Genomic DNA, 11141 nt, shown 5'->3' with positions numbered 1-11141 from the left:
CGAGGTGCTCCAAACTAACATGATTTGGTGTTTTTCTTTCCCAACTCCTAAGGGAACGTGCCCCTAGACCAACATTAGTCTGTTTTGTTTTGGGTTGGGTTTTTTCTTGGTTTTTTTTTCTTCCCCCTCGGTCAAAAGATCCAGTGTGTGCTAATTCTGTCGTGCTCTCTCTCACTCAATCACTCATATTCAGTGCCCCCTAAAGAAACATTGCAGAAGCCAGAAGGCTAAGAAATTACCCAAATGAACTGCCTGTGCTTTGCCCTCACATATCACATACTGAATTGTTGCCACCTTGCTGGTAAAAATTAGCCACGTGTTTCACAGCGTTACCTTCCCCGATCGAATAACAGAGGAGGTGCTGTGCTGCGCTAGGGCAGGTCAAAAGACTACCCCAAAATGGTTTGGTGGCTTAAAAGAAGGAAGGGTATCTCAGAGAATTGTATTGACTGATCATTTCAGTGGAAAGTTTCAGAGGACTGGGCCGAGATGTGGTGGGTAATGCTTTCCCCACACAGAAAGGCATCGGAATGCAAGCTTTATTTAAAGTAAAAACATAGTTCTAAGTTAGAAAGAACCCAAATGACTTTATGGTTTTACAAACCCAGGTCTCTTCTCAGTTGTCCTGAAGTTTTGATGCTGAATTGGGTTCAAGAATTAGTTTATTGGATTGAAAAATGCTGAATTGGGTTCAAGAATTGCTTTATTTGATTGAAAAAAAAATGCAGTTTTACAGTGATTGCCCTTTAGCAGAATGACTTTTAGCAAGAAAGCATCTTGATTGTTCACTGTTAAAAACCCTTACAAAAAACCCTTGAAAATTTGCCTGCATTTTAATACACCAAGAGTGAAAAGAAAAATCAAACCAGAGAAAAGGAAAGAATTTTTGTCTGACTCCTATCTCACCAAGGAATCCAAAGGCATTCGCTTCAGTCTGACCCAAGTCATAATAATAACAAAAAAAATTAGTTCAGCCATTGAGCTGAAAAATCAAATTTTCATACAACTTTATGTGTGAAAAATATTTCTCCTGACACAGTCAATAAAAGCTGATGATTGCTGCATCTATTACCTAGGGGTAGATACTTTTCAGCCTAAACCCAGCAGAAGGCAAATGAGAAGCCAGCAGCAGTCTGGCTGGTGTGAAGGGTTGAGGAGGGTGTTTGCTGTCTACTGGCTTCATCAGGGCAAGCAACAAACCCAAATTGCTTCCTGCTGCAGCCAGGTCTCATCCTCTGGAATGTGATGGCAAGAGAAATTCTGCTTGGGAACAAGCATCTCCAAGTCAGATCCAATTTTTGCTTCAACAGCCTTCTCTATTTCCTTGAGGCTACCTCAAGGACAAATCATCACCAGCAAATACAATTCACAAATACAATCCAAGCGTTTTCTAGAATAACAGAACCAGAATTATGAACCAAAACCCTACCAAACCTCTACATTTCAGGGATAACATTGGTGGAGCAAAGTGTGGCAACACTGCCTCTGGTGAGGCATTGGAAGAGGCTGCCCAGGGAAGCTGTGGAGTCACCATTTCTGGAGGTGTTAAAAAAAAACCGAGTAGATGTGGCACTTTGGGACATGATCTACTTGTCATGGAGGTGCTGGCTACAAGGTATTCTTGGAGGGTCTTTTGCAATATTATTGATTCTATGATAATATCAAGACAACTTCATCTTTTGCCCGTGCCTCTAGTGGCTTGAAACCTGCTCCATTTCCCCACCAAAATTCACCAGCTGCTGCTGTGCCTTGTTGTGCCCCATCTCAGCTGGTTCTGCATAAATTACCTGAGGATGTAAGACAATCTGAGACTGAGTTTGGAGCTTCTGCATTTTGAAACTTGTGCAACTTGTCTGAGATTCAGAGTGTACAGAAAAATACAGGCTACACTGAGGCTGCCTGAGCAGCAATGTCTGGTGCAGAGCAGCCCTTCACTTCGTACCAGCAAAAGCTGCAGCATCCCATTGAGGCACCAACGCTTCCATCTTGCTCTGGCAGTGCAGCATCATCATCTCCGTGCTGTTCTGGGAACCTGGGGAGCAGCTTTCAGTATTTCACCAAACTGAGTTTGATCTGTGTCACAGTATTTTGGAGACTAAACCTCAATGAAAACAAGGTGATGAAGACAGCACATGAATAAAGAGAGTGAAACCTCACAAGATGTACAAGGGAAGGATTTGAGGCACAGCAAGTGCAACAGCTTGCCCATCCTCGTGCAGGTAATTTAGCAGCAAAGCCAAAAATCACAGGCTGGAGATCTGCTGAGTTTTCCCTCCTCATCCTGCTGCTGTCTTTGAGAGTGTCTCATCAACAGCTTCTTCACTGGAGCGTGCAAGTCTGTGGCCAAAGCCTCTTACGTCACCAGAGCAAGAAAAATGCTGACCCTTTTGGTTCCCCAACCTTCTGCAGCCCAATTTATGTCCAATTTGCAGACTTTCAACATAGCAGCCTCACAGTTCATAAAATCAAACTCAGCCAGGGCTAAGTCTCTGGGTAATGGATTTAGGATCACTCGAGGTGTTACCGGCAGTTCATGATGGGTAACTTTCTTGTTAACTAAAGTCCCTTTTGCTAAATGAGTTCCAGCTTTAACTCCCCCACAGCCTCCACTCCCCCTTCTCCCCCCCCGCCCACCCCCCCCCGCCCCTTTTTTTTGGCAACACTGGTCTGGATGGGAAGGGAGGGGGAGAGGAGGTGGCACAGGACTTTTTATTAGCCTACGCGTGGAGGGCTTTTCATTGCGAGGGCTATGGGGAGCAGAGACAGAGGGAGAGAGAGGGGGGGAAAGAAAAAAAAAAGGTGGGATAAGTTAGTCTTTGTGTAAGGGGAAGGTGCTGAAAGGAAGGCTGTGTGCTGGGGCCAGGGGATCAGCCCTCTGGCTCCACTTGTCTACACAGGGACTATGGAGACAGCCGCCTGCCTAGACCGGTGCTTTTGGTTTCCGCAGGTAACTGTAGGCACTGTGGGGAACACGGCCAAGGAGAGAAAACCACAGATTGCACATGGGGAGGAAAGCCCAGCCCCTCCCGGGCACTGCTGGGGTCCTTGGGGCTGCCAGCACTGCCAACAACCTTCAGCTCAGAGCAGGGAAAGGAATGGCACCCATCAGCCATCAGCCACTGAATGTACCATCCATATACATCCTCTGTGTATGCCTCTTCCTCTACTGTTGGCTTTTCCAGCAGAGCAGCCACGCTGTTTATCTGGCAGAGATTAACTGCTGGTCATGTTGCAGGAAGGGGATGCATCATTTCCAACTGCTACTGAGCTTGGGGGACAACCCTCCCAGCATCCAAAGCAAGCAGTTGGGGATATTTCTGTGGTTTTAAATTGACCGTTCCATTTAACTAGTTTGCAGACTTGGAGTAAGCTTTATCAAAATGCTGGTGGCAAATTTGTTTTTTTCACCCTTCTCTCCTGTCTTGCTCCCCACTCCATCGCAGAGAAGGGTGATGCAGCACAGCTCTACTCCTGTGCTTCCTGATTCCCATCCAAAGGGACAGATTTGACACCTGCCAGGAAGAACGGAGGGACTTTTTCTGAGTCTTAGTGAACACTGCACCAGGACCACGCACATTCATATGGATGTACACCAGTGGGCTGGAACTCCTTTAGGGAAAGAATAGCAAAACAGATGGAAGAGAGGGTCAATAATAAAATGTCAGCCTTTCCTATAGGACCACCTCCTCGTCCTTGTCTTAGACCATGGAAAGGGAAAATAATGTGGTGCTCAGCAGCCAGGACACAGTCTGAAGGGGTCGAGTTTATGACCTGAGGTGGCCCTCTATGGACTTGGAGAAAGATAAAATACAACCTTCAGCAGCAGATGTACCAAATTCCTCACCCCTGTTCCCAGCACACCTTGGATCCACCATCCCAGAGAATCAGAAGCCCATCAGGGCTCATGTTGAGCTCTCTGGACACTATCAACTTTTTTGTTTTTCCTTTTTTCCACTTCCTCAGATGTGACCATGGAGTTTTAGAGGCTCCATCACACACCTCCAGTGTCCGCAGTAGCCAAGACAAAGGCTGAAGCTGCAGATGGAGCAGAGAAAGCAGGGCTGCACCAGTGCGCTCAGGCACATGAGGATGGGGCTGTGAAGCCACAAACCAGCACATGGCATTTGAGTCAGGCTTCTGCATGTGAACTGCTGCTAAGGATATTTCCATGTGATGTTAGTCAAGCATGTCTGACGAAAATGTTTTTATATACAGAGGCAGGAAGAGAGCACATTAAAGCAGCTCTTCGTGACAGACTGGCCTTCCTACTCATTTATTATCATCTATCTTCAGATGATTTCCCATCCTTCTTTTTCTTCATGTCTTTGATTTCTATTTTCTTTTACTTCCACACAATTCACCTCTCCCCCTTGAACAGCCTTTCTGACAAAAGTAAAAAATGTGGCAGTTGTGTTTTGTTTTGTTTTGAACCAAAGCAACCACTTTGTCATTGCTCTTCAAGATGACTACTGCTTTCAAACATTTACCTTTTGAGTGTTTTCTTTTGTTGAAAAAATAATCACCACAGGAGCTCTGTGCTTCCTTACACCATCCTGCACAGTGACCCAGAGGACAGGGCTTGGCAGCACGGCAGCTTTGCTGCAGCTCCCTCCAAAAGTTTCTACCCGAGGCAGAATGGATCAAAAGCCACAAGAACAGTCAAAAGAAAGAGTTTCTCAACAGAAAATACGATTTTGCTGAGGTCCAACCTATTTGCAGGAGTTCTGTTTGCAGTGAAGTCCCTCACTCAAAACACATCTGAGGTGAAGCAGTGTTTCAACAGTGTCTAAGTGCCCCATAGAAAATTCCTCCTGTCCTCTGGTCTAAAGCAGCATTTTGCTTTGAATCTGAACAAATGTCAAACACTATCGCTGACTGGAGGGCCCCCAAAAGCTCATCGCAAGCATGGCCCTAGTGGTGCAAGGTGCTGTACAGAGCATAGAGTTTGCAGTCTAAGTTTAGCACACTCCACAAGCCTGCTAATGGGTGTATTTTGCATCCTGACTGCAATGAAATCAGCCTCCTAGTGATTTATTATTGATATCAAATAAAAATCCACTTGATAATCCAGATATTTTACCTCCAGGAGAATATTTCCTTTCCTTTTTGGTAGATGCCAGCCAACATTTTATAATCACAGCCAATGAGAAGCCTGAAACTATAAATGGAACATTATCGTAATTCTAGTGGAGAACTCTCTTCCACTCCATTTCATCGCTATTTGTTTTGAGTAACTTATATTGTCATCCGAGCTGGGTTTCCTCTTGGAAGGGTGCAGCTCTGCTCATTGTGGTTATGCCAGCTGCCTCCATTAGCTCACTAAGCACACTCCCTGTAGCCCAGCTGGGTATTGTCTTTCAAACTAAACAAATAATTTTATTTTAGAGAGAGAGAAAGAGAGAAGAAGAAGAAGAAAAGGAAAATGTCAACCTACTGCCCCAGCTCCCTGTAGCTCTGTTTTCTCTGGCTTTTATTTTTAGGGTGGTTTTTTTTTCTCTGTACATGCAACTGCCTGAGTTTGTTCTCTGGCAATAACTAGGGATGATATCTTACTATAAAAGCTACATTTGGAAAAAAAAAAAAAAGGTGACTTTTTATGTTTTGGGTTTTCTCTTTAAACCAACTCATGAATATGAATTTCAATCTGCCTTATTTCTGGGGAATTGTGATAAACAGGCTTCTGCTGACTACATTGAAAAGGTGACTTAATTGGAACTGATTCTGATGGAGGGGATAGAAATTCCCAGACTGGATGAGAGCAACACCTTCCCAGTGTTATGTCTTGGCAGAGAGCAACAGTCCAGAAGAAATCAGAGGATACCAGGAAAAAAAGGCAAGTATGGAGACCATGGCAACAAGATCATCCAGATCTTTCCAAGTCAGAGACAGACACTTCAGAGAGTTTCAGTCCCTTAATGCAAATACATATGCATATGCATATGGATGTGAGAATATATGTGGATCGGTGAGAAATCATCACGCACAAGAACATAAATGATAGTGAAAGCTGATTATTGGTTCTGGTTTTCCCACTTCATACTTGATTGCAGTGAAATTCCAAGTATATAAAGCTAATCCCCAGATTTAGATCAAATTGCAGTTTTGACCCTTTCTCTCTCACTTGTAAAAACTACAAATAACTAATCTGGGCCAGGATAGAGAACTTTTGAAGGCCAAAGCAACATTAAAACACAAACACAGTTTCCCTTCATGCCAGTAGCAGTGTACATTGATTATGGCCTGATCTTTCAGAAAAATAACAGCTTATAGTCATTCACTTTAAATGTTAACTACTGTTAACTGGTAGGCATGTTGGCTGCTTTTTAAATAACTTAATTGCTTTTCAAAACATTTGTGGTGAGAAGGAAACTCCAAATGTATGGGACAAAGCTCTATTCATATTGATAGCAGGCAGCACTGTCACAGACCACGGTACCACGCTATGCAGCGTGGACTGGGGGATGTAGTAAGAACTACAAGTTGTGGAGTTTTCACCCTGCAGCTTTTTTTCTTCTTTATTCTACCCCTGTCCATTTTTGTTTCTTAATTTATCCAACTATGAAGCTTGGATAAAGAAAATGAGAAGTCAGCCTAACTCTTAAAACCAAAGAATTTTGTGCTTTTCAATATTTTCAGAAGCTGTAGAAGTTTTAACTGATTAGTTGGTTTCTAGAATTGATGCCACACAAGTCATTTCAATTTCTAGAAAAATAATTGTCCTGACTTCAAAGAGAGCGGTTCCAAGTTCTGAAGCTCTAGGAAAAGAGCAGGAACTGCATTAATTTTCACTGCATAGCTGAATATAATACTTTGAGATGGCAATGCACATTCTCTTAAAAATGTGTTTCAGAGGATATAAATCTTTCAATTCAAAGTCTTTGAACTGACAGTGTGCCTCCTGTGAATAATTTAAGCTCTAAGTGTATCTAGAAGTGGCATGGGTACCAACTCGAAAATAGATGAATCAAGCAAAACATCCTTCTTTCAACTTCTATATACAGCATTAGAACCATAGAATCATAGAATTATTTCAGTTGGAAAAGACCTCCAACATCATAGAGTCCAAAAGTCAACCTAAGACCTACACAGTCATTAAACCATGTCCCCGTGTTTCTTCTGGTGGTCTATGCAGGTATAGGGCAGGATCTAAAGCAAGAGCTTCATCCATCAGCTGGGTTGGTAAGGGATGGAACCCACCCATATGGGCTGACACTGCACTAGGGCCATCCCCAAACACCACGCAGGAGGTTGGGGGCTGCAGGCATGGCTGTTTGAGTCTTGACTCCCAGTCTGAGCTCACTCTTGCAGCACTCTTGGTCAAAATATTTTCCCTTTGCAGCTCAGACACTACAGCAACTTTTGCTTTTCTCAACAGCCACACTTGCCAGGTTCACGGCCACACTTTCTGTCCTCCTCAAAGGAAGGAGAAGTGATGCTCCTTGTTAACCTTGTTTCCATCTTTCTTGCTTTGTGTCACTTTATTTCAGCAGACCAGGAAAACTCCAACTCATATCCAACTTTTAATTTAGACCAGCTGATGAATACAGCCTAATAATAGCTTTGTAACCAATAACTTGAGAAAGGAAACCCTGTCTTGATATTAAACAAATTAAAATATCTCCTTTCCCTCTAATTAGAAAAAGAAAAGCAACTGAAAACAAAGTGAAGGTGTGGCACAACCATTAGCAACCAGCTGAAATTTCCACACACAGCCTCCAAGATTTGGCTACAAGTCAAAAGCAGAGTGTTTGAGCTTTTGTTTTAGAAAGCAAATAAGCTAGATAAAGTTTTGCAAACCCAAAATCATGTCACAGCACTTTTGAGTTTGAACATCAAGGAAGAGGCTTGGGTGTACATGGGGAAGATAACCTGCAGCCACCTAAAATACACCTGGGAAAAGATGTGTTTGTTCTAAGGTGGTACTAAAGAAAAGCCAATGGGTAAAGGATGGGCTGGGTCAGTGATCTTCCCTCTCTTCACTGAAGATGAAGGTACTGGGGTGTCAAATGGGGACAGAGGGTACAATTGCCATGTCTGTCTTGTGTTGGGGGCCTCAAAGCTGGGCACAGTATTCCAGTTGAGGTCTCACCAGAGCAGAACCCAGATAATCATTATACATGACCATAAGCCAGCCCTGAGCAAGTCCCTGACATACTTTTCCATGCAAACCCCCTGAATCCCATGTCCAGGACCAGGGCAGGTGAGATGGTGATGGATGCCTAGGTGATGGATGCCCAGGCGATGGTCTCAGCAAATACTTTTCATTTTCAGCAGCTCCAAAAGTCAGGAAAGAACCCTGACAAAACAAATGGCTCCCCATAAACATGTCTAAGGAAATTAAGATGCTACAACTGATCTGCTTTAATAAAATTATGCAGCCAGCTCAGTTTCCAGAGTTAGTCACTGTATTTTTCTGCATCACGCCATGCAATTAATCCTTCCTAAAATAAACAGCCTGATTAAAATTCCATTATCCTGACAGTTCACAATAAACCACAGGACCAATGATCCCCTTTCTTTTTAACCATTTAAGCAATTATAATTAATTCTGGATTTATGTCATTTGCTGGTAAATGTTACGATCACCTTACTAACTACTTAAACAATTTCAAACAGTTGCACTCCTCAAACATGGAAGCAATGGACAATAATTGAACTATTTAACCTGATTCCCATTTCATGGAGTTTCCTTCATACACAAAGCTCAGTATTGAGTTGCTGGGGTCTCATTTATTTGCTTCCTTTCCTTTTTTTTTTTTTTTTCAGTCTCTAATTAAATGCTCATTAAAAAAATAAAATTAACACTTTGGGGAAAGACAGGGAAGTATCTGAATTTGCCTTCATGATTATTTTGGTCTCCTTTTCGAACTATGAGTGAAAAAGAGACCTCCTGAAGAACATTCTTTCATATTATTATTATTATTATTTCAAACCTACTAAAAAAAGGCCAATGTTTTTCTTACCAAATTCTTTTTATGCAATTCCCTTTTGCCCAAAGTCAACCTTCCTGAGCATGCCCTGTGTTTTAGGATGACAACCACCAGCTCATAAAAACACACAAAATCATAACTGTTTCTCTCAGTGGAATCACTTTTTGCAGTTTTCACAGCAAGCGCACCACAAAAACTAAACCAATCTTACAGTCAGGCTTATTCCAGCTAAAAGTATTTGATATTTCCTTCATTCTCTCTCTCTTTTGCCTGGCAGTGCTGTGTCTGAGCTCCTTGACATAGCCTTGCCATCAAACAGAAGCTTCCCACCTGAGCCCTGGGAGATCTTGCTTGAACAAGCCCCAGCAGTTGGGTTCCTCATACAAATATTTCTTAATTTTTTAAAAAGTTTTTTACAGCACTCTCATCTCTGATACCTTGGCTCTCTCTCGTATAGTTCTGCATTATCAGCTGTTACAACACACCCACTTGATTCATTGCAATGGCACTTGGCCATCATTTCTCTCCTCCACTTCTATAGGTCCTGGTAACCTTCTAGGTCTCATCGCAACAGTGTCACACCAAGCACAAGGCTTGGCCATGCTGTCAGCTCTTCCTAGCCCAGCTGCTAGTCAGGCAGGATCTCTGGAACCAGTCAAGCACAGGAATGAGGGGCTGCAAGCTCCTCCCTTCCCATGGCCAAACTGATGAGAGATGTAGTTCTATAACAATCAAGCAAAGAGAGATCAGCTAGCTTGAAGGAGGTGGGTTTACTGTATCAAACACTCCTTTGCCAGTATTTTGTGGATAATTTTTCTTCTTGATATTAAAATTCACACACACACACAAAATTTAAAAAGGGAAAAATCCAAATAAAAAGTGAGGCGAGACAATGCTAATAAAATTGCTGCTCCGATGGATTTGTCTCGGTTTTGGCCAAGAGTGTCAAAATTTTAGCTTTCCAAAAACTGTGATTACAAGGAGAGATAGAATCTCCAAATTTTTTAGAAGGTGGAAAATCCATTTTCTAACCAGCCCTACTTATGGCTGGGTAGATGGGTTACTTATCCAAACTAGCACTGACCTTCAAAAATGTTTGGGTTGATGTCAGTGTTTGGGCTGAGGTTTGGTTTGGCCACATCTTCTTTTTCCATAGCAATTTACGCATCCCTAGAAGAGGTGCAGCACTGAAATGGAATAAAAAGAAGAATGCTAAGCACACATAGGCCAAACTGAGCTGCTATTTAAAAGAAATGATAACAGCCCCCCTTTACCTCATCTTTATTTGACCGATGGCACACAGCACACAACAGCATAGCAGCTGATCACATTCTGAAAACCATCAGCCATAATATCAATGACTGATGAAAGGTAGGAAAGAAAACAGATTTATTAAACAGCTAAACTTTGTTTACATTGATAAATGAGCCTTTCTAGAGATCCCAAAGTTCATTTAAAACCCCTTATTTTAGCAGCTATTTGCCTGGCCAGCTGTAGAAGCCTCTCGGGATCTCCCCAGTGTCACTCGCAGAAACCTTCTAAGTTTCTCCTCGAGGTCTCCTGAGTTGTGCCCAGGTGTTGGGATTTAAGGATGTGCTATTCCTCACATCAGCTGCACAGGATGGACTCTAGCCCATACTGTCAGCACCCTGTGAACAAGAAAAGGCCTTCTTTGTGTGCTCTCTCAAGGCCCTGCACTGTGGCCATCTCATTCTGTTTCGAATTAACATTGGTGGCGATTTCCGCTGGCTTCGCTTTGTAGAAAGACCTCTATGTTCTGCAGCTGCTCTCCAGTTGCAGGCGCCATGGGAGGCTGCAGGCAGATGCAAATAGTGTTGTCTCAGTTTGCTCCCGTGGTTTTGCTTTCCAAGGAGGCTGAGAAGTGAAGAGATGGGGATTTGGCTACGAGCAGCCAAGGCAGGGCAGAAAGAGCAGATCATGGGGGTGTAGCATAAAGCACAAGCTCTGCACACTGTGTTTTATGATGAAGACTGTGACACTGATTGCAAAAGTTCTGTCTTCCTCTCACTGGCCTCCAGGACATGATGAAATGGTTGAGCATATTCATCAGCACAGCCACAGAAATAGGTGTGAGACTAACACACATCAGTTTGTGTCACAAAATACACAGGGCAGGATATGAATACCTTTAAGCATCCAGGGAAAGAGCTGTGAGGAATATTAGATCACAAGTTAGATGTGATATAAATT

The sequence above is a fragment of the Dryobates pubescens genome, chromosome 20, assembly GCF_014839835.1.
Source record: "Dryobates pubescens isolate bDryPub1 chromosome 20, bDryPub1.pri, whole genome shotgun sequence".
Classification (NCBI taxonomy): Eukaryota; Metazoa; Chordata; class Aves; order Piciformes; family Picidae; genus Dryobates; species Dryobates pubescens.
Note: the sequence above shows the minus strand (reverse complement) of the source record.